This window comes from Phasianus colchicus, chromosome 1 (genome assembly GCF_987193195.1).
Source record: "Phasianus colchicus chromosome 1, bPhaCol1.hap1.1, whole genome shotgun sequence".
In the NCBI taxonomy this organism is placed as follows: Eukaryota; Metazoa; Chordata; class Aves; order Galliformes; family Phasianidae; genus Phasianus; species Phasianus colchicus.
In genome coordinates, this window is record NC_143436.1 from 7,067,120 (window position 1) to 7,092,207 (window position 25,088).

The 25,088-nt window shown below is 42.4% G+C and overlaps 1 protein-coding gene across 1 annotated transcript in view; it reads right to left on the reverse strand.

Annotated features, from left to right (window-relative positions):
• Positions 1–16,245: 16,245 nt before the first annotated feature.
• Positions 16,246–25,088, reverse strand: part of USP6NL (USP6 N-terminal like) — a 136,205-nt gene continuing 127,362 nt past the window's right edge. The window contains exon 15 of the transcript XR_016463828.1: positions 16,246–16,428. The gene's annotated coding sequence lies outside the window, so the exon portion shown is untranslated. The remainder of the gene's footprint in view (positions 16,429–25,088) is intronic.

Consider the following 25,088-nt stretch of genomic DNA (forward strand, 5'->3'; position numbering starts at 1 on the left):
ATTTCTGGCTATTCATAGATGACAAGGAAAATCAATGTCATAAACTAACTACACATTATGTTCACTGTCCTCGGCACTTAGTGCTTAAGATGCGGCAGTAAATTCTTAATTAATCAGAGCTACAGACAGATCTTTTCATCTCCTGCACTGAACTGTCATCAGGCACTCCAAAGTACAGAGACAAAGACATTGCATTTCTTCAGTGATCAGTTGTGACTAACATGGGTTGAAAAGGCTCAGATCTTTTCAGGACAATACAAAACCAGCTCCTGGGTTTAAGCACTGGCACAGACACAGCTTTTCTGACCTGCCAGAATAATCTTTATTAAGAGAAATGTCATCGTGAGTTGTAGGAATTTTTTGTGCATGGCTGAACCAGATGGGGAGCTGAAGCCTGACAAAACCTCAAACGGGAAATAGGGTGGAAACAATGGGCTTCCTACAGAGGATGCTAAAGCAGATAAGACAGTGATCATTTCTGGGCTTGTAGGACAGGAACTGATTATTTTTCACAAGCAAACATGCAGTCGATGTTATGTTGATCCAGGTACTTGGATAAGGCTTTTTTTTCTTTTCTTTTTGCACAGAGACCATCACCCAAGGCTAGCAAGGACAGGTTATTTGTGCAGAAATGGAAATATTTGTCCTTCATAGTTCATTTCTCATTTGGCATTCTTTATTCCTGATTGTTCTGCTTTAAAAGATAGAAGCATCCAGCCATGGAGAAACAATAATACCTAGTGACAGAGGGAGCCGATGACACAGCACAAACCTTGTACTTTGTGCTTGGTGCCTGGCACTCAGCAGCGCTGCAGGAGCTGAATCCCAAGTTTTTTTGCACAAACATGGTTAGCAGATTCTTCAGACTGACAAACCCGTTTAAGTGAGGATTAGCTGATAAATAAGGGGTAAGCAATTAAAAAGAAAAAAAAAAAAAGACACACTGACACCCACTGGGAATTTGAAGATACTGTGTCGTGAATTTTGGCCACGCTGCCATGAATGGAGACATTAAGCCTCCAGATATTATCCTTTCTTATCCTCTGGGAAACAGACCACTCAGCTTAGGAGTTCCCATAGTGCCTACAGTGTCCTGTCTTCTTTGGACAACCTGAAAATGCCTGCAGTACAAAAGTCATTAAAGAGGCCCAAAACAACAGGCATGACACACACACACCCCCATGGATATGTCAGCATAAAGGATCTATTTATTTGAGTTATAAAGGATATAGTTTCTATCCTGCTGGTTCCCATCTTGGCTTATATCAGAAATAGCACAGCCAGCAGGAGCAGGGAGGTGATTGTTCCCCTGTACTCAGTTCTGGTGTTGTGTTCAGTTTTGGGCCCCTCACTACAAAAAAGACATTGAGGTCCTGAGCATGTCCAGAAAAGGGCAGTGGAGCTGTGAGGGTTCTGGAGCACAGGTCTTATGAGGAGAGACTGAGGGAACTGGGATTGTTCAGTCTGGAGAAGAGGAAGGTCAGGGGGAACCTCATCACAGTCTACAGCTCCTTGAAAGGAGGCTGTGGTGAGGGGAGGGTTGGCTTCTGCTCCTAAGTAACAGTAATGGGATGAAAGGGAATGGCATTAAGTTGTGCCAGGGGAGGTTCAGGTTGGGTGTTAGGAAATATTTCTTCTCAGAAAGAGTGGTGAAGCATTGGCACAGGCTGCCCAGGGATGTGGTGGAGTCCCTGTCCCTGGAAGTGTTCAAGAGACATGTAGATGTGGCACTGAGGGGCATTGTTAGTGGGCATGGTTGGTGGTTGGACTAGATGATTTTAGATGTCTTTTCCAACCTCAGTGATTAAATCACTCCATGAATCTATATTGTCACTGATCTTTTTCCCAAATATCCATTCCTACTGTGGCACATGCTAAAGGAAAACTAATCCCAAGTGAGGATTGTCAGGCAATTTAGGAAAGCTGATTTTTCTCCTGCTTCATTGTGGATGTTCAGACTCTTCTCATGCTGGCATTTATCAGTATGGCTGCCCAGACCTGAAAATGTAAATTTAAAGGAGGGGTTGGGCTTGAATTTGGTCATTTTTGACCAGAGTGCAACCTTCGACGTCTTCATAAGGGTAAGTCTTGGATGACATCGATTTGACCAAGAGTGAGAAATGAAGTAAATACAGTGAGCCAAGACAGCCTCTATCTGTTAATCTTTATCATTCAAGAAATCTCAGTCACAAGCAGCATACAGTAATTATACCTTCCAATTCTGAAGTTGATTTTTTACAGCAATTTTGAGTTTTCCCCGTTTAAGTTTGTAACGTTAAGAGTATTTTGCTCTTTCAAGTGCTGTTCTGCCTATGATCTCTCAGCAACTTATAGTGATTAATGGAAGCTCCAGTATACTCTCATATGATAGAGGAGACACAGCATTACTGCAGTTTCTTCTTCAAGAAATGAAAATTGCACTCTCTAAACCACTATAATAAGGTAACTGCTGATGAACGTTGACTTTAATGGCTACTGGGATCTCTCACTTCACTACTAAAATTCAGCCACTTGCAGTATGTGAGTGCAACTGGCACCCAGCCACCCACAGCCACAGAGATCAGCAATTCCTGCATCAAAATAAAACAGAAAGGGTAGCAGAATGTTGTTGAAAATCCCTAACTGGCAATTTCCTTAACTTGAAAATAAATTTTGTGTAAAATAAAAAAAAAGTAAAAAATAATTTTAAAAGGACTGACCTCCTTCAGATGGGGATGGTTCAAAGTGAAATGTTCTGATCAAGCTGAAATTAATTATTTGACAAGATCATTTATTGAGAAATATAGCAGTTGGGTTCAACAGTTGCTGATCCATTTCAGAAAATATTTCCAGACTTGAAGCATTTTCAGTGCAATGGAAATGCTGCTTATAATGGTAACAGCTCCAAGGCAGTGTGCAAATGAATGGGGAGACATATTCCATGTCCCAAAGAGCTTGGAATTCAAAGAGAGAATTCAGGCAAATGCGAAAGAGTCAGTGGAAGCTGGCCTGATTTTTCTCCAAGTTAGCAGGAGCCTGATGGCTAATCTACTCTTCCCATATCCCACTCCAACATCTCTTTTATTGAATCCTAACTATCTCATGGTGTTTCTTCCATACCTTTTCTCAGGAAGGGCTCTCACTAGCTTGAGATGTGCTCCCTCCCAGACTACCTTACACTGACAGACATGAAGGCAGGGCTTCATCTGATATTTCATTCTTTTTTATGATTATAATTAACTCAGGCTTAGATTGAAAACAAGTAAGAAAATGATTTGTATTTTGTGTATTTTTTGTTCGTTATCTCACCAAAAAGGTGAACTTTCTGACACATGCAACCTGTTTTCTTTAAAGGTATAAAAGCCGTTATGCAAATCTGAAGCCAGAAGACTCACAGCCCATAGATATAGCCAGCTCCACTGAATCCTCAACACCATGGGATGCCTTGTTATCATGCTGTTCATGCCCCAAATCAGCAGTATGACCACTATAATGAGGTATAGATTAAAGGCATCCTTTGCTAGACAGCTTTCAGCCAGCATGGCAGAGCTCACGTTGCCTGAAGACAATAGTGCAAAATCACCTTCAGTGACCCAGGCAATACCCATCTACCCCATGGACTTGCATGAGCCATGGCCCAGGGAAAAAACCTCTTATCTGTGAACAGTGCACACAGTTAGATCAGTTTTAAATATGCTAAGATCCCTCTTAACATAACTGAACACAGCTTGAGCCCTTTGGCCAGGATTTCTAGGATCTCCAAACATCCAATTCAGGGTCTGCAAGGAGGAAGTTCTTACCCACCTGCCAGCCTTGAGCCTCTGTGTGTTGCAGAGGGTAATCATACGTACACATACTGAAAATAAACCAGAATGTGCCTGTCCCTCCAGTTCTGCCAGTCTCCCCATGCCTGCAGAGACACTGGATGGGCCTTCAGCGCCCATCTGCCCATCCTTGACCATGAAGGGTATAAGAATGGGGCTCAATTAATCACAGAGAAGACACTGTGTGACAGTGTTGTGAGAACAGAGTCTGAATTTGGCAATCCAGGCCTAGCCAGGGCTGACAAAATGTCTGAAGAGAATGATGGACAGATGTGGGGACTGAGTTAATGAATGGACCTACAATAAGACTGCTGGGTGGGAATTGATTCTGTTCTCATCTCCAGTCCCTCAGAGCACCCTAATTTGTCTTGCATCTACATAATCTTGTCCCATGCCTGTCCAAGTTCAACCCAGTGCTTCTGTGACCCCATGCACTCCAGCATCTATCTTCCCACATGCAACTCGGTGATGCTGTAGAAACTGCACCATCTCTCGTCACATCACTAATGAGCTGTCATTTGGACTTGTCACTGAATACGAGACACGTTCCCAAAGCTCCCATGTTTTCAGGAAGGCTCAGGCTCTGGGAAAGAGCAACTCCCTGTAAGGATGGGTTGTTTAAGCTGAATACATTTATTTGGAGCAACCAGATTCCCCAGGGACACTGTTGACCCAAGGCAGTTTGAAAAAAATGGTGTATATAGGAGGAGAAATGGTGTACATGGGACCTGCATGGTGTCTGTGGCCCCACAGCTCATTCCTCCCTACTTGTTTTGGAAACGTGCTGTCACACTTCCTGATGACAAGAAGCAGAATCCAATGACCAGATATGGGCTAATTTTGGGTCAAAGGGAGGTGAGTATTGTGGGAAGAACTTCACTGTCCTTGGCCATTGCAACTGCAAACAAGAAACAGCTAGTCAAAAAAAAAAAAAAAAAAAAAAATGACCTGTGACATTTGGGATAGCACATTTCCTGACAGATGAAAAATGTCACCACCAACATTTTGTACATCCGTGACAGATGAGCTGGCAACTGCTCTAGGACACAGCCAACCTTTGCTGAACTCATGCTGGCCCCATGAAAATGACACCCGTGGCCCCAAATGCCTGCCTGCACTTCACCACCCACTGTTTCGTCTGTCAGCCCATGAGCTTAAGGGGGACAAGTTGTTCCCAGAAAATGCAGCAACAGGTAAACCAGTGGCATTATTCAGATTTGAGTTGAATTCAACAAACAGGTTGGAATCAGAAAGGAAAATTTTAAAAGACAAAAAAACAGAAAAATATCTCCCAAATAATAATAATTTATTATTTCCTTTTCTGAGATTTTCTGAATAAAACCTTTTAGTTTTCTGCTGTGAAATGAAATGTTAAGTCCTCAGACTGACACAATACTTTTGGGTTGATAAGAAATCTTCTGCATAATCTCTATCTTCGAGCAAAGAGTGAACTGTTGTAGTGAAGGTAGTTTGTTGTTGCTCAGGACAGGCCTAGGAAGAATGCCATTATTGTTTTTGTCATTCAGTTGGCTGAAGTAGTTGAAAGGGAAGTTTATTTTTTAAACTTGCCACCTGTTCTTCTTGCAGTTTGTGGGTGTCAAGCCAATGAAAATATTAACAACCATAGTCAAATTTAGAGGAAATATTTTGCATATGAACTACTGACATGATTATGCAACTTTTTCAAATGGGAAGTGATAGCTAATGAAAGTAAATTTTACTGAGAGTTCAGGCAAAATCTTAGGATCAATAAGGTTGGAAAGACCACTAAGACCATCTAGTCCAAGCATCAACCCATCCCCATCATGCCCCTCAGTGCCACATCTACCCTTATCTTGAATACCTCCAGGGACAATGACTCTACCACCTCCCTGGGCAGCCTGTTTCAATGCATCACCACTCCTTCTGAGAAGACATGTTTCCTAATATCCAACCTGATGCATAGGAAAACACATGACTTAAGCTTGCAAACTGCATATATTCCATAGACCATTAATAATGGATTTTAAGTGAAGCGAGAGTGAAAGATCAGTTCGCCATTCACATGCTGAATTCCTAGAATGAATTAGAGATAACTATTTTTAAAAGTAACATTTAATTTCAAAAAGAAATGCAGCATTGTTTTATTATAATATATATGTGTATATATAAATTTGTGCATATCTAAATGCATATATATACATACATCTGTGAATTCAATTGCTTATATATGTGTGCAAACAATCACAGATACATACACACATATAATAGAATAATAGAATCATTAAAATCAATAAAATCATAAAATCATTGAATCCAACTCAATACAATCAATAAAATCATCTAATCCAACCACCAGCCCATGCCCGTGATCTCTCTAGACTATGTCATTTGGTGCAACAAATATCATATTTATACGATGTTGGTGGAGGCCTGCATCTTATGCACATATAACTCATCATATTTTGACATAATAGATTTGTAAAACAGTCCTAAAAAAATGAACCCTGCTCTAAGGAAAAATCAGAATACTGTGAGATCCCTGCAGAGGATCTATTTCAGCCTACTACTTCAACAAAGAAATCTCTACAGATGCCTGCAGCTGTATTTTTAAAGATGAGTAACTAATTAACAACTTTATCAGCATATCTTTATCAAAAATTCATTATCTTCTCTGGGTTGTAGATGGCTGTGCACAGGGAAAGAGTTGATTTTAATAACATAATGAGAGGACATCAGTTGGCTTTTGGTCAAATTATAATGATAATAATAGCAACAATAATAACAATAATAATACAGAGATAAGATAGGTCTCCCTTTTTATATAGTTGTTGACATATAAGCCATAATTTTCCTCCCGATCCTGTTCCCTTACAGACCAGCTAAATCAGGCCAGTTCAGCACCATTAGCACGAGGAGTCAAATGCAAGAGGATCCTAGGTGATTTAAAAGTTGCCTCCTTACTGCCTTGCTCCTGTGGCATCCCTGCAGACGAAAGCAGCAAAACAGATGAAGATCTCACATCATTCATACACTCTGCCTCTCACTAGTTCTCACTCAGGGCATTTAAAAAAAAAAAAAAAAAGCAATTAGCAACATGGTTCCCAGCCACAGAAACTACAGCTTAGGCCACAAAATGACCCATCCAGTGCTGTCCATGGTCAGTGACAGATCTCAGGTATGCGAGATCAGTTCCTCTTCCTCTGGTCAGAAGTACAAAGGCTTTAGCCAGGAATACACAAAGGCTTTAAGTAACCCCAGCCCAGTTTGGGGATATGAAAGTATGAGGGTTGCTGGGAAGAAAGGACTGAGTAGGGTGGAGAGGGCCAGACTTTGTGGAGTTGAGAGATGACTTGAGAAGGAACTCTTGGAGATACCTTTATGGCTGCACACAGGGGAGGATGAGCTGGTTGAAAGCCCAGGAATTAACTTACACTCATGTAGAAAGTACAGGTGGCCCAGGGGCAACCAAAAAATCAAAGCCTTTGTGTTGATGCACCTTCAGGCTGAAAAAAAGGGGCTTCCTCTTCCATTTCACCATAAAAAAATGGAGAAAATTTCATAGTCTGTCCATCGAGACCCCGCTTAGTAGGAGTAACCCTCACTCTTAGTAAGGGTCATCAGAGAGTTACCTCATCTACATTTTCACAGCTGAACAAAGATTTTGCAATTACATGTCATTATTCAGGCCACAGAACTGTAAACAACGTTAATACACTCCGAAAATCAACTGTTTTAATGCAGTTTTTTTGTTTGCAGCCTAATGCTGTCAACTGCCATGACTTTACCAAGAAAATTACAGTACAGGTTTTCATTAATAACCAACATTGCTGGAGTTGTATGCATCTACTTTTTGTATCAACAAAGCTTAAAACATTTAGGCCTATATTTATCTCTACCTGAATGGAAAAGTGGTTTTGATTTTCATTTTAATTTTCATTTTTAAGCTATTGTTGAGATTTACAAGGGTGAGAAAGGATGCTGGCGCTGAGCACCTAATGGCTGAGGTTTCCATTATGGGCTATGAGGTTTAACACAAGAAGCTCAACCCCACACATGACGCATGCCATGAGCTGCAGAAGTCAATGTATTCACTGCTGAAGGTCAAAGGGCCAAATTATCCCTGCCGGGATGTGGTCCAGGGCAGTGTAGACACTTGAACCTGAGGCTCCAACAACTAGACTTGGGAAATGTCACTGAGGCCTAAAGAATAGTAAAAAAGTGGAAAAACTCCCCAGGGAATGTGTGTCGCTCACAGCTCCTGTCAACGAAATTGCAGAAAAATTTCAACTGACAAACGTGCATACCCTGGGAGCTGCACTACCACAAATGACAAACCCATCACACAGGGAACAGTAATTGCTGTACCCCTTCAAACAGTGTCCTCACTGCTCCAGGACAAAGCAATCTGTAGGAGAAAAACAACCCTCAGCCCATGCAAATTGCCATGCTTCCTGCAAAAATACCCTTCCTAAATCCCAAAATAAGGAATAGCCCTCCCCCTACCAGAAGGGGAACAACATGCTTTTACCCTTCATCTCCCTCTCAAATGCTATCCAGAGAAATGAATAAAACCACCATCACATTTTTCCATCCAGAGAATATAAGACAGCTATTACCATTTATTGAACAGTGTTTTGAACTTCTGGGTGTTATGTCACCTCTGAATGGAATGAAATGGGTCCAGAGGGTGTTTGTATTGCCAAAACTAATCATAATCATCACGGTAGCTCACTGTCTCACACACACACACACAAAACACTCTTTCCTCAGTTTGGAGACCACCAGCTAAAATGAGCCCTCAGTGCTGCCCATAGCATGGCCAGGGAAGATGCAAGAACTTGAGAAAAATACACAGATTTATTCACCTACCCCTATGCATTTTGCCCTGTATTGCAGCCCAATGGTCGGCCAAAAGCTGTGTCTAGAAGCATGTCTGGTAGAAGGGCTGCAGCAGGACTACAAACATCACTAGAAACGTATGTAAAATATATAATGTACCTAAAAAGCTGTCACTGTGGATATAATCAAAGCATCCTCCAAGAGCCACACATTTGGGGTGGATTATATGAAAAATGAAGAAGGTGGTGATATGATGCCTGGGATGCATCTCACCTCTGAGTCACCTGATTGAAGTGATGTTACGATTTCCATCAGAGCCAGTGGAGAAAATGAAGCAAGTCAGCTCCACTGAAAGCTATGGTTAGGCTCAGGGCTGGAGGATATAATACACACCCTAAGCACCTAAGCTCTTCTGAACTGACAACTGCATTTGGTCAAAAAAATAAAGTCTTTAATGTCTGGTCTTCTGTTCTCTACGTTGTCTTCCTCTCTGCTGAAGATAATGGGAGATTAAAGTCTTAAGCATAAACAAAGACACCAAAAGTATGTGTCCCTTCAGGCTGAATCCCACCTTGAGTGCTAAAAATCAAAAAGCAACCCATTATTTGTAACTTATCTGCTTCATGTTACAGGTTTCCATTTTGCCTATTCCCAAAGATGGGAAACCAGCTGGCAGATCTCATTTGGATCGCCACAGTCCAGCAACCTGAAAGACATAACAGATAGACAAAAATTGTTTGTGGTGGTTCCCGAACAAACTCAGCAAGTCCTGAAGCTGCCCAGAGCCTGTGACCAAAGCTGAGACAAAGCTGCTGACTTACTGATCCAATGTGTGACTTCTGGTGAGGCCAAAAAATGCCTCTGATGCAAAGATTGAGCAACAGACTTATGGAAGTCGTGTCCGTATCTGTTACATATTGTAAATGTTTTCTTTTGAAAGATTCAAACATGGTGTAGAGGCAAAAAATCAGAAGCTTGTATAAGGGAAGACTATATAACGAGTAAAGCGAGACCTGACTTGTGGCACAACTTATGGTTTAGAATAATCCAGCCTATGGCATATAATTACAGTGTTATAGTATTGCCAAGGTTTTACATATTGTAATAATGAGTTATAAACAAGCTGCCTGGTTTAGTGAGTAGCTGAGAGCTACTAATGCTTATTTATCAAAGTACTGTGTACATGGTTAACACCTAACTCTGAAAAAAAAATAAATCTGTGTGTTCCAAGTGGACACAATTCAGTTAGAATTCAGTTAGGTTTGAGATTCAGCAAAAAATAAAAAAATAAAAAAAAATTGGCAACTTGTTATGCAAATGCTGTTTGAGGGCATACTATGTGAATTACAGCAGCCTTGGGAATAAGGGATCTTTCAGCAACCTGCCCACCTGCCCCAGTGTAATTCTTCACTTCGGTAAATCTTATTTCCTTTACATATAGATACAGGCATGCATAGACAAATAAAGATATTTGAAGTCATCCCCACTAAGTGGAAACAAAGAATGTTATTTGAGATGAGCCTAACAGATTGGATTAAAAAAATAAATTAAAACAGCAACAAACAGCCCTTGAGTACCCATGTGCCAAGTTTAATCCCCTCGTTAATTAAAAATGGCCGAATTATAACCCCTTTCAAAAATTAGGTTTCCAATAGAAATGCCAACTGAACAGACCCTTCACTGTAATGGCCCTGCTGGCACCCGCAGAACACAATTGCAGAATAGCAAAACATATTGGCACCTCCTGTACGTGCAATTGAAATATTCGTTCGGTGTCGTCTCTTCCTGTTAATTGCTGTGTGGGAAGTGGTCCCCATACAACCTCTTTATCTATCTGCTTCAGAAGCACTGCCTACAACTAAGGGCACTCGAGGGGCACGCTTGGCCAGGCTGTCAGGCTCGTGTGCCAAGCATGGCAAAGTCTCCGAGTCCATCCCTCCTCCTCCTTCCCCAAAAGTGGCAGCTGGATCTGTGCTTGGCTCCCAGGCTGGCTCCTTGGCTCCTTTCACTCTTGGCTGGTCGCAGGGCTGTGCAGCAGCTTGCACGCCTCGCTGGGTGGGATGCAGGATGGGATGCCTGCTGCTGTCACTGCAGCCTCGCCTCCCTCCTCGCCCCCTCAGCTCTTTAATGCTTGCTTTTCAGGAGTTGAATTCTCCAGAGGACCCCACTTCAAGCACTGTTTTCTCCCCTTCCAATACCAGCAGCAAAACACTAAAAACCTCACCTGCACTGAAAACCAGTTTGCTTTTCCATGCATGGCATCCTCTCCCATCTAGTTTCTGTTTTCCACTTTACCCATGAGCTTTATGCTGCAGGGTTGTTCTTAATTATGACTTTCTTCAGTGCATTGCAGGATGCAGCAGAGCCCTGGTGTCAGCCCTGAGAACCCATCACACTGACTACATGCAGGTTATAAAATGGCTTCTCCCTTTGCAGATGAATTCCTGTGTGGATTCAGGACCATGAACCAGATCTCCACTGGGGCCACATCTCCACCAGGGCCCCCCAGCTGTCAGCACGACCACTGACGACCACATATTTTCAATGCAATCCACTCTCATATCTTCACAGCCATCTGTGGCCCACCACAGAATATCTGCTAAACAGAAACATTGATGCTTAGGCTGAGTTTTGCAGTCAGGGGGTTAAAAAAATTGACACTTTGTTTTTGTAAAGCAATTAAACAAGTTGGGAAAGATAAGGAAAAAACCTTAGTTGGGCTTAAGGGCAGGTTGGTTTTTTGTTTAATGAAGGATTGGCGAAGAACTTACACTGCAAGGAGCCTGACATCTTTCTGATCTGCAGGCAGAATTAGGAAACAGAACAATCTGTGAAAGCACGGAAGTATGGGTGCATCTGTGGGTCTGACCATGTAGAAGTTAGAAAGTTAAGCACTTAAGGTTCCTTTGTAATGAGAGACAGTATAAGTCTACATTTGCATACCAGCTGTCGTCAAGGATCAACCAAAGTATTTCCAATTCCCTTTTATTGTACTTTGCATTGGAAATTGAGTTACAGTGCCTGCAAGTCTATGAGAAAAAAAAAGAAAGACAAAGACGACCGAAATAAGCTGCAAGCAGAATTTAGGTGCTTAACCATTCAGAAAACAACAATTAAAACTCCCAGCTCTGCTGCTGTCTAGGCTCAGAGATATCCAAGCATCCAAAGCAGAACTGTTCATGGAACATTCCCTTACTCCTCCCCTATATGACACTCCAAAGCATGAACAGTTCTCACAGGTGGACACTTGGTCCAAACCCCCACCAAGCACAGCCCTCACCATCCCACAGCAGCTCCTTTTCCTGACGAACTGGGACCAAGTCCAAAGCAAAAAGCAATAGACTTCCCACGTCCCTGTCAGTGGGCCGTTCTTGAACAGCACTGACCAGTGGCCAGTGGCCAACATTTTTGAATGCGGCCCTCTGCAGTCTCTAAATCCCCACACAGCTAACGGGGAGCAGTGACCTTTGGGTTTCCTTCTGGGGGGACACATTCCAGGCTCCCCATTTCAACCACATCCCCATACGTCCTTCCTCAGGCTGCAGGAGCACCCCATGCTGGGGCTCTTTGCAACTGACTTCTATCCGGGCTGTTAATAAGAACTCCCCTGACTAGGAAGCCAACATTTCTGAAAACAAGACCATCTCCTGCCAAACTGATTATATTTACTGTACAACACGGAAGCAAATGAAATCTCTGATTGAAAGAGAAGGAGAAAGCTTTTAATCCTGCTCTGCGACGCTTGCCAGATTGACAAGTCTAGAAATATAAATGGAAGAGTAATTATACAAGGCTCGCTTATGTCACTGCTCAGATTTATTTTTTCGAATGTAAGAAAGAGAAAGAGACAGAAAAGGCCTGGCTTGTTATATTGCTTTCCATAGCTATTAGTGCAAATTGATTAGAAATCTACATTTATGACGCACCAAACTACTCAAAAGATCTCTTTCTAGCTGTGGTATGATCCCAGCTTCACAGACTGACATCAAACGAAGAAGAGAAAAAAAAGAAAGAAAGGAAGGAAGAAAATATGAATTAGAAGCAAAGTCATATTTTCCTTGTTACATGTCCTATAGAGGAAGAGGAAAAGGTGTGCGCTGCCTGATCACAATGATTACAAAGTAATGGGAGAAATCTGTAAGAATATCTGTTAAATCTTTGAATTAGTAGAACAGAATCACAGAATCAGAATTGAGTCAGAATGGGCCCTTAAAGGTCACCTAGTCCAACTCCCCTGCAATGACCAGGGGCTCTTACAGCTAGATCAGGTTGTTCAGAGCCCTGTCCAGCCTGACCTTGAGTATCCCTATGGATGGGCATCCACCACCTCTCTGGGCACTGAATGCAATCAGTGAACAAAAGTGATGGAGAGGACCAAACGCAGAAACATTGGCAATTTATAACCACTAAATATTAGGAAAAGGTACGTCAGAGCTTTGGGGTAGGCTTCATCTCAGCACAAATATGCATTTCTTTGGGGGCCCTCAGGACATCATACTTCTAAATTGGACAAGTACTTCCAATCTGAGACCTGTATATCCATCACACACAGCATTTTAAAAAATAATACAGCATAGACAGGATTCGTCTTGCCTAATTTAAAACATTCACACCAGAGACATCTGCATCTTACTGAGCCTCTGATCCTTTGTAACTGTGAAGAGGAGCAGGCACTTTTACAGCATGCTCATCTGACCTATTTTAGATATCGTCTTCGGGGCAAGATGAATCATGCCTTGAATGTGCCAATTTCCCTGCGGTGCCAAAGCAGGACTAGACAACCAGTTTATTTGCTCAGATGAATCCCACGTGGCTGGGGCTGATAGACTTGTGTTATGATCTGGCTGAACATGAGCTGCCTTTGGTCCCAAGTCTGATATCATCCTGCAGAGAATCCTGTGAGTTGGATATATTAGCTTAGAGAGTCGCGCACTAATTCTATTACGAACTAGAGCTGCCTTGCATCTGGCCAGCTAAAAAGTTAGGCGGTGAAAATCAGCTCTGCATGTACCTACCTATTCAATGCAGTGAGGAGATGATCACTCCTTTGGTGTTGTCATCCTATGGGAAGCACCATGGGAAGCTAAAGCATCTTGCCGAGGCCTGAAAGAATTCAGCACTAGAATCTACTCCTCCAAGCCCCTTCTTGATGAGGTTCTTATTCGTTAGCAAGAAGTTGGATTATTTTTTAAATGTTTTCACTACCTTAGGAAATTCTTCATGTCTCTTGGGAAATCTGGCTCTTCAGCTTTAAGAGCAGATCAACTATGAGATGCCATAAGGAGCCTATGGGCCTCTTGGTCCTCTTGGAACAATCACATCCCTCATCCACAGCTTGCAGTGAATGTGTGGCTGTGCCTTCATACATCCTATGTACGAATTCTATGATCCTTTAAAAAGCAGTAACTGTCCCCAGATATTGTTAGTGCTGCAACAATAGTGCTATGTTGGCATTTACCATGGTCTGCTAATGAGTATATTGTTTTCATCTGAGAAAAAATCACCATAAATTTTTAGGTTGCTCCCAGAGCCTGGAGAAAACAGTGGCAGATTCAGCCTAATTCGAGCAGTACAGATCCATAGTAGGAATGATCTGCATTTTAGCTTTTGTTTCGTGGTAGATGTATATGGATGTCCCAGACAGAAGTATCAAGAAAATAATTTACATTCTAGTCTTTCCTCCTTTGGTGAGGACTTTCTCTGAAAGGCAGCTGTACAGGTGAAGATTCAGATTGCACAGGGACATTGAATATTGAACAGGAGCTTTCTTTCCAAATTTTGTTTCCAGCAAGGCTTAAGAAAGATAACAAGAGTTTTATATGCCTGATTAAAAAGCCAACGCTCCAAACTGTGCGTGTGCAGGTTTTTGGCATGATTTCCATTATGGCCATAATCAGCTGCTTGCCCATTCCAGCTGCTAAATCACAGTAGACAAGACTTGAATTCCAAATATTATTCTCATCACCATGGTATCCTGTGCACAGATCCCCAAAGGTACTAAAAGACTTTTAAGGCTCTGACTCTGAAGGCCAGGACCATAAATAATTTCAGCTCTCACAATTAGCTGACATCAAGTTTTGTTTTGAGGCTTTTACACCGCAGGGACTGAATCCAGAATCTGCCTCACCTCCAACAGGCTCAGGGAGATCAGAGCACTTCAGAAAGGGAATGGAAAATATTCTTCCCAGACACACACACAGCAGAAAGTCACTTTAGGCCCAGTAGATGATAAACGAAGTAACTCAGGACTTCAGATCCTAACTTTTCATGCTTTCACTCAACATAAAATGTCTAAGAGGTGACATTGAACAGCAGCAAAATTGTAGTAAAAAGAGGACTCTCTTAAGGGAGACTAAAACTACCTGAAGGGAGGTTGTAGTGAGCTGGGGGTCCACCTCTTCTCTCATGCTCTCGTGTAACTAGTGATAGGATGAGACGGAATGGCCTCATGTTATGCCAGGGGAGTTCAGGTTGGACATTAGGAAATACTATTTCTCTGAAAGAGTGGTCAGGCAGTGGAATGGGCTGCCCAGGGAGGTGGTGGAGTCACCGACCCTGGAGGTGTTCAAGGAACGTTTGGATGTTGTGTTGAGGGACATGGTTTAGTGAGCACTACTGGTGATAGGTGGATGGTTGGACTGGGTGATCTTGAAGGTCTTTTCCAACCGTGGTGATTCTGCGATTCTAAGAGACAGATAATCAAAGTCAGAACTTTCAGAATCAAGTGGTGATAGCTGGAGATGGATATGATTTGTTGTCATATTGTTTTTTATTAGCTTCATTGTCATTGTTATATTTTACTTTACCATTCGTTCCCTTCTGCACATGCCCCTTACTGCCTTGCATGCGAACATGGCTAGCATCTGGCTTAGTTAGTTTTACTCTTTGTGCAGGAAAATTCCTTTAAAAATTATTTTTATATTGACTAAAAAAACAAACAGTATAAGGTTATTTTGAGATAAGAATGGGAAGTACTTGGCCCTGAAGTGGGATATTCATACAGTAGTGTAGGAACGGTCCCTACAAAAAGTAATAAAAAATGGACCTTTTTTCTGCAAGAAGAATGAAGAATTGTCTTTAGCTGAGGAACAGTGTTTGCCCTACATCTCCATCCTGCAATAAATAGCTTTTAATGTGTAGCTTTACATACTTTCAAAGACAGTACAAGCAGTGCAGGATCACTATTACTCATCTGCCGGTTTTCTCCATTTTAGATTCTGCAGCTAATGTTGAGCAGCTCAGGTGTCTTGTCAGTCTTAAGCACAGTCAGTGGCATCCTGAGGAACTTTTAGTCAAACTGGCTGCTCAGTCATGAACATTTTTCTTAAAATTACAAAATCTATGCCAGATTTCATTACACAAAAGCACCACAGAAAAGGAGAATGGAGCTTCTAGGAAGAGCTGCATAATTTCCTCTCAAATTCTCTTCCATTCCCACCATCTTCCATCAGTCTGACAAAAAGCTGTCTGTAAGAACCTCTTGAAATAAGGAATCTAATATTCAGTCACAAAAAGATTAGCTTTTGACTGTACTTCACTCCACAACTACACCAATCCCATTAGTATAGCAATTGTTATCCTGCAAGAGGTAAGGAAGAAGATGGTAGACCAGAGGGTGCTAGAGACCTAAAGGATAAAGGTTTATTTTCCATGAAGCATTACTTTTATTTTCTTTTAACTTCAGGAAGCAACATGCCTGAAGACGAAGTGCACAGCATGAACTGTTCAGCCCCATTGTGCTCGAGGGCAGGCGTGCTGCTGAGTCACCACACACAGAGCTCCCCTCACATTGAGCTGGGCCAGCCTGTGAAAAGGATACAGGAGAACTGGGATTACTTTGGAAGAGTTAATTCAAAACTAAAGCAGCCTGCCCAGACCATGTCCCAAGTCTGTGCCCACTGAAGTCACACTGAACTGCAGGAAACACGAATAGAGTTTGGGTTTTTGAGTATAGGAGTGCAATCCACAAAACATTTATCACCTGCGGCTCCTGAAGGGACATAAACACATAATTTTTGCCACTGTAATTACCCAGCTGTCTGGAGTTTTGCAACTGCTCTCAGTAATGTTGTCGTCTCAGCAGGACTGTGTGGATAGCATCTATGTCATGTACATGCCTGTTGGGATCTACAAATTAAGGCTTTCTGTGCATGAGTTCCCTGAGCATCCTTGTTTGTTTCTCAGTTAGGACGTAGAACACGCTGCCTAGATTTCCTCTTGTGACCCAGAAGCTCAGACACCTCTTCTGGAGCAGGAGATAGGATCCCACAGCCCCTCCACAAACTGCCTCAGTATCAGAGGGGCTCCAGGGCTTAAAAGAGAGTGAGAAAGTTGTACAGCCAATGATAAATGCTCTGAGTCAGCACAAAGGATGCGCCTTGTCCAGTTTCTTTCATTAGGAACACAGGTACATTTTGCATTATTTCCTAGAATCATAGAACCATTAAGGTTGAAAAAGATGTCTAAGATCATCTAGTCCAACCATCAACCCATCCCCACTATGACCGCTAACCACGTCCCTCAGTGCCACATCTCCATGTCTCTTGAATACCTCCAGGGACAGTGACTCCGCCACCTCCATGGGCAGCCTGTGCCACTGCATCACCAACTCTTTCTGAGAATAAATATTTCCTAATACCCAACCTGACCCTTCCCTGGCACAGCTTACAGCCAATCCCTCTCATCCTATCGTAGTTTCCTGGGAGCAGAGGCCAACCCCCATCTCATCAGAACCTCCTTTCAGGCAGTTGTAGAGAAGGATAAATTCTCCCCTGGGCATCCTCGTCTCCAAACTGAACAGTCTCCGTTCCATCAGCTGCTCCCCATAAGACTTGTGCTCCAGAACTTCACAGATTTACTCCCCTTCTCTCAACACATTCAGGTCCTCAATGTCTTTTTTTGTAGTGAGGGGCCCAAAACCAAACCTGGTGCTGAGGTGCTGCCTCACCAGAACTGAGGACAGAGGGATGATTCAGCAAGTCACGTACTGATTCTGCACGTTCGCTGCCTCAGCAGCAGAGAAGTGATTTCCTACAAAATTATCTGCCCTCTTAGGATAAAATCATCACATTTTGTGACGTGCACAGTCACATGCCCTCTGAATGCTGGAATAGACCAGAGTTCATGTCAATGGAAAACAGAACTAACTGATGAGCATCATTAAATCCCCAAGTAACTCTCCCTGCTCCACAATGTCCTTCCTGAAGCCACAGAGAAGGGCAATCTGATGCACACACGTGTCACTGCAACTTACGTCAGTGAGCTAACAGACGAGACCGCGAGATTGACATGGCATCCACAGGCCCTGAATTCAGGTCACAGACAAAACGAATTAAAAGCTTCTCTTTATCGCAGTGCAATATCGCTCCCTCACCCGTACCCACGTCTTTGGCACAGCTGTGTGTATGCAATACAGGCAGGGAAAGCTAACCCACTGTTTGCCAAGCTGCTCATCAGCACAACAGCTCCCAAATCAAGGTACCACAGCACGATAAGTGGGCCCAGGTAAAACAGCAAAGCTCTGAACTGTCTGTGCCTGTGGAGGGTCGTCATGGGTTTGTGGAGAATGTTTGCAGGTCAGGGAGGACAGGGCAGGCCAAACACGGAGCTGGTAGCTGAAGCAGCCCCTTTGTCAGGGTGGAAAAAGGACTGACAACATGTCCAGTGAGAGAAGTGTGGGGGAAGGGCGCTGCCCAGAACTCTCCGGTGCAGACCCTTTCCCTAACACCCTCTGACCCCCCTTTACACAGCTCCATGCCCTTCCCTTGGGCCGTGTTGCTGTCACAGAGAGCAGAACTCAGCTCTGCCCCTCAGAGATGCCCACAGAGGCCAGGAAAGGCAGCAGGCAAAGGTCAAGTAAGAGGAAGGAGAAGCCATTGAAACCTTTGGCCTGATCCTCATGTAATGAGGGACAGGGTATGCATACAGACAACATGCATACAAAGGATTTCTCCTCTCTCCTGCATTTAAAAGTTGATAAGACCATGGATTAAAACAGCCAATTTAGTCATGCCTTTTGTGGCATGTTAGCCTGTTTCATAATCACTGTAAGATAGAATTTGGCTTTATACCCCTCACTTTTCATCCCAGAGACAAAGCCTGTTTTCAGCCAGTGTGCCAAGACAGTCTATGAGATTAAAATTATATCTTTTGCAAGACTGTCAGGCTCCTGCCCTCAAGGGTCTCTTTCTAACTGTTTCTGGAGACTGCCAGCCTCCCAGGGAGTAGAACTAACTTCAGAAGATGTGAGGTGGTAAAAAATTTTAAAAAATTATTCTTAAAATCAGAGAAAGAGGGAAGACTACTTAATTCCATACAGAAATCATTTCTTCTTCCTGCCAAGCAGCAGTGGGAGCACAGGCCTTGGAGTTCACGGTTCAAGAGTGCAATCATTTGACGTGCAGCCAATGCCAGGAGGGGAGACCAACCTAGGCAGACTCTGCAACTCTGACCTTCCAAAAGAAAATCCCAATTTGCAGAGCTATCCTTCAAGGACCTGGCTCCACAGGCATTCCTTGCATTAGCCTTCACCGAGGCAGTCTGAAAATAACGATAACAAAGGTATTAAGGTTGAGAAGTTTGGACTTAGGCTCACAAGGTTGAGGAAAGAAAAGAGGGATATCCTCCACCACCACTTCTCCTAACCCAAAAAGCTCTTGTCAGTAGTAGCACATGGATTTTGGAAAAAAAAAAAGAAAAAAAAAAACCTGTTATTTTTCAGTTTTAATATTTAATTAGCTTGCTTAAAAATGCAGGGGATCAAAAAGACAACAGCAACAAAACACACACACGCAAGGGGATTAGTCTGATGTTTGGCATTGAAAAAGCCACCAAATGACAGAACATACTGTGGTAATTCATGCCCGTGACATTACAGTGATTGGCTTTTAATGCACTCACCAATAAATTACCACTATTCAAACAAAGCGTTCTGATGAGACAGATGGGCAGAGAGGAACATTCAAGGTTCTTGATTATTTATCAGTTGGCTGAAACATTCAGAGACCAAAGGGAGCATTGCATATCCTACCCCATGAATCACCTTGCAGTGCATAAGTTTATGTTCACATAAACGCCAAAGTGACATTTCCACTACAGGACAGAGGGAAAGGATGCGCAAACAGTGTGACTTAGCCAAGGCAGCATTAAGGGGCCCCATCATCCAGCTGTGAGAGAATACAGCAGGCTTGGGACAGAGCATTGCTCATCTCCTCTGCAGACTTTGCCTGTACCTCTACAGTTCACATAAACCTAATTCAGAGGAGGCCTCCAATTTGAAAAGGCTAAAGTGTACCTGATTTCCACAGATGCTAATGGAAACCTGGCACATGCTTATAGTGTTCCCCCAAATCTGAGCCCTGCATCCATCAGTCAGCTCATAAACCAGTTTATGCCAGGCCCCACATGACACAGCTTTCCATAGTGCAGAAAATGAACTCAGAGTCCCAGAACCCACAACAAAGATGCTTCATTAGAGGGAAGCTACGAGGCTGAATGCTTTTCAAATATCAGTGCTACTAGCCTCAATTTAAATTAAGGGTATTCAAACCATCTAATTTATTCTTCTCTCTTTTCCCTATACTTTTTCCAGTATGCTCTATGTAGCCACCTAAGCAGCTTAAAGACTTTGCTTTTCGTGAAATCTCAGTTTGGCTCAGCTACACTTACAAATATTGCGCCATGAAAATATCACATGAGAACAGCTGAACAGAACCTGGTCTCGGATGACATTTTAAACCATTCAGGAAACTGATTCCAATTAGATTTTTTTCCAGTATTCTTTTAAATTCAAAATATAGACTCTCTATGTTTTTGCCACAGAATATGAGGACTGCTCTGAATGTAACACATCCTATTTTATTATGTTGGCCCACAGTGTCAGAAGCAGATATTGGAGGTATGGCAGTGGGGATTGAACCTTTCCAGCAATATCCTGTTACATTTTGTTGCTGCATGACAGATGGCAGCAGAGGGGCAGTCTGACACCATGGCGTCTGATATGGAAGCGCACATGAAGCAAACGTGTGGAACTGAATTCCTCCACAGGGAAAAAATGACACCCACTGACATTTGCTTATGGAGACCACATAGGGGACGTGAGCACAGTGAGGCAGTGGATGTGCATGTCAGCATTGACAACAGTGATAAGAAAGACGAGTCACGTTCTGGACAGCCATGCACAGCTGTGACACTACGAAAAGAAGAATGTCTGTCAGCTCATCCACGTGAATTCATGGATTATGACCAGGGAACTGAGTGCAGAGCTGAATAGAAGCTTTCATGCATTGGAAACAACGGTGGCAACATTAGAAAATCACAAAGTTCATGCCAGATGGGTCCCACGAATGCCCACACAGGAACTAAAAGAAGAATACATGCAAGTTTGTAGGACCTACTGGAGCAATACAAGGCTGAAGGTGACAGTTTCCTGGATCGCATCATTACCAGTAACGAAATATGGTGCCATCACTGTGATCCAAAGTCAAAACCATAGAATCACCAAGGTTGGAAAAGACCTCCAAGATCATCCAGTCCAAGCATCCACCTGTATTACCAGTATTTCCCACTGAAACATGTCCCTCAGTACAACACCTAAATGTTTCTTGAACACAGCGCCAGTCCATGAAGTAATGACATGTGAATTCCCCATTGAAGGAAAAGTTCAAGGGCTCCTCAGTGGGAAAAGTCATGTACACTGTCCTTTGGGATAGGAAATGGATGATCCTGGATATGGACAAACCATCAACTCTGACCACTACATCATGATGCTGGCTAAGCTGAAGGCTTGAGCTACCACCATGAGGCCAGAGAAGAAGACAAATTTTCTTTTGCAATACAATAACACCAGGTTCCATACCACTTTGAAGACCTGCTGAAAGCCACACGTGGTAGCACCCTTCTTACTGACGCCAATGAGTGCAGCAGCTCAGTCTGTATTTGGTTTGCTCTTGATGACAACATACACAACAGTTTCTGCGTGAGAAATGGGAGATAAGGACCCCTGGAGTTCTGAATTTCCACCATGCTGGACTGCATTTGAGTGATAATTTAGCACTAGCATTTCTGGACAGAAAATTATAGCTTATTTTACTTTTTTTGTAACCTCCCCTTCAACTTAAACTGTCTTTCATATGATAATTTAAAATAGTTGCCCTACACCTTCTATCTTTTATTAAAGTGAGATAAAGCCTGAAATATCCTGTGAGCTTGGTAAATGTTTTGCTACAGATGCATTTTTAAATAAACATCGTATTGAAAGATCCCAGTGCACAGTGTTAAAGTGGGATGCTGCTGTCGTTCTTCGCTTTTCTACCCAAATATCTCACTACATCTGTGATGTTGCTGCATCACCCAACGTTAGCATGAGCAATGCATAGGCAAGAAATGGAGACAGAAAGAATGTGTTGAAATAACTCACCTACAGCAATATGCAGCAAGAGCCAATGTGAGAGTTGGGAATTAGAGCTCAGTTTCTGGTATCCAGCCCCTTGCATAATTCACAGGGTCACAGTGGCAAGATTTAAATGTGGGACTACCCCTGAGCAATGTGCAGCACGAGCAGCTTGTGCTACATAACAAAGCTCCACTGAGCCACCTTGCTGCATGCATAAGCATACATACACTACGAATACTTCTCCCAGCAGGAAAGCCAGGACCAGCCTCAGACTCCTGAGACCTCCATTATTCTGCAGGAACTAACTAAGCCACCTGCCTTGTTCCTATGGTTGAGCCCCAAAAGCAATTGGCCAGACTTATTATAGATATCTGGAGCCCCTGGGACACTCAGAAAATGTTCTTCCAGGTATGTTTCCCCCCATAGAACCAGTAACAACACTGCTTTTCCTGCTGCACCACAAATGTCCTTCATCTTCCATCTGCTCCCCTCTTTGGATCTGGGCTGTTTACTAGATACTTTAAAGCAACACATCAGGGAACAAGTGAAGCACATAAGGAGGTCAAGTCAGTGCAACACAGTTGGCTTTCCAAAGGTGGTCAGAACTTGCAATTGATTCTTAGCAGCTCAGTTTTCCAGCAGCTCCATTATCACTAGCTTCCAAAAAGACCAGCTTTCTCCAAACAAACCTTTAGATGGACTGCCCTGTGGAAATACCCCCAAATGAACAATTGTTCCTATAAACAAAGGTGAAGGCTCAGCTACTGGTATACAAAGCCTATTCCAACTCTGCAATCCCCATATAGAAGTCTTCATTCAAGTTGTTCAATAACTAAGGTCAGGGTTAAAAACAAAAATCCTCAGAGTTTTCTTCCCTCTCTCCACACCATAAAGACTCCTAGCAGAACTAACCAAAAGTATGGAAATAAATATATATATATATGTATTTATATTTAAAATAAGATAAATGTTTTGGTGTTTTCCCTTGTGACCCTAGAATTTTTGTAATTCATCCACCCAAATGCATCCAACAAAATAATTTCAGAATTCAGAATTGTTGTTGTTGCTGCTTTTAAAAGCACAAACGTATCCCCCAGAGCCAGCAGGAAAGAGAGGTGAACTGAAAGGATGCCTGCTTTATGTCCTTATTGTGTGCCACCACTTTGTGTCCTCATTAAATGCCACCACATGGGGTGTTTGCCCTGTTCCCAGGCTCTCTGTACTGACTTCTGAGCCGTGGACACACTGGTGGGGACATCCAGTTCTTCCAGATCCCTCACGATCAGATGCTTTCTGAAGGTGGTATGGAAATGAAAATCCCTTGACTCATCTACAAAATGACTCCAAGTGGTTAAGAAGACACTGACCAAAGCCATTACAAATCTCGCTCATCTTCACAAGGTTATTTGTGATGCACAGACACAGCTTGCCTTTGGGCTGTAGCTGTAGAAATATTAATAAATATGAAAAATAACTTCTGCTTTGCACAACACCACAAATCTACAGTGCCACATCTAGAATTAGCCTTTTCTTGGTGACAAATTCTAAACCATAAACATTCGTAATATGACTGTAAGAGACAATAAATCCTTCAGCAATGTGAAGATAGAAAAAAGCTCCCTGGTACAAATATTATTAACTCTATGCATTAAAATGGCGAGCTAAGCTAGCTCTAGTTAGCAAACACAATGAAACCTTTTACAGAAAGGGGTTTATAGAAAGGGAAAGTGCCAAAACATAATGCAGGGCTATTTATGACAAAGAGGAAAGGTGAAACACAACACACTCAGTGGAAACGTGCGAGGATTGTGATCCCAGAGCCAGCCAAAGAAGAAAGAACAAGAGCCTACCTACATCTAGATGAGATCAGCGTTGGTTGAGTGACCACAGCAGTGAGCAGTGGTGGATGGTGCTTTCAGCAGCACTCACCTGAAGGACTGAATGCTGTAAGGACTCCGGGGACAATACACCAATAGCTTAGTTTGCACTGAAACACTGATTGGGGTTAAAGTTCACCCAGCAATTGTTATGCAAAACGTTTTGGATAAATACTAGTCGAGCCACACTTCCACATACAGATGTGAGTAGTTTTAAAATAGTAGTTGATAATTATATTTTCTAATATCAAATTTAAGGCCTCCTAGCACTACACCACCAGCAAAAGGTCATTTTCTACTGAGGTTCATAATCTTGGGTCAGTTAGAAAAAATTTTATACTATTTGCCTCTCAAATTCGGTAGCAACTTTCATTTAGCTCTTCACAGGCAAGTGTCCACCCTATAGCTCTCAGACTCCTAGGTGTTTGAATGCTAAATGCTATGAGCAATAAAATGTTGGCATCTGTAACACAACCATGTATCATGAGAAAATCAGCTGAATTATTCTTTAGAAATTGGTCTATAACGTAGAGAAAGAAAAGCTAATCTATCACGAGGAGGCACTGCTGGACATAGCCTGTGGCCAACTAACAACATTTAGAGTTTCTGCAGAAAGAGGAAAAAAGGTTTCATGATGTGAAATTGAGGGACAGTTTGATTGGATTACATTCCCAGGAGTAAATCTTTTATTGAGAAATTAGAATTGGCCACGGTGCTTGGGACTATAACTTAGTGCTGCTCACTTTGTGTGGCAGGCACGCTGCTGACATGTGCACTGGGAATTTTCAAAGGACACATTTTTTCAAAGCATGGGGGAATTGTTGGCATACCTAACTGGGAACATAACTTTTAGAGCTGAAGATGTTGACAAAACCAGTAAATTGTTCAAAGTCTTCCATCAGACAGCAAGAATAAACAAAACCAAAACCAACCAAAAGAACCCAGAGGTACCTAGGAATATACATTCTGCAAAAAGTGATCCAGTTAAAAAGAACAAATTCTTCAATAAGCAGAAAATGATAGAAAACAAAGAGAAGTGGCAGAGAGATACAACCAGGTTTAAAATATAGACAAATAATAATGGAGACTATGGGATTCAAACCAAACAATCTAAACTCCAAGAATAATCAGAACTTGCTTTTACAAAATATACTGCATTTTTTTTCCAAAGGATCACGAAACAATCAAACACAT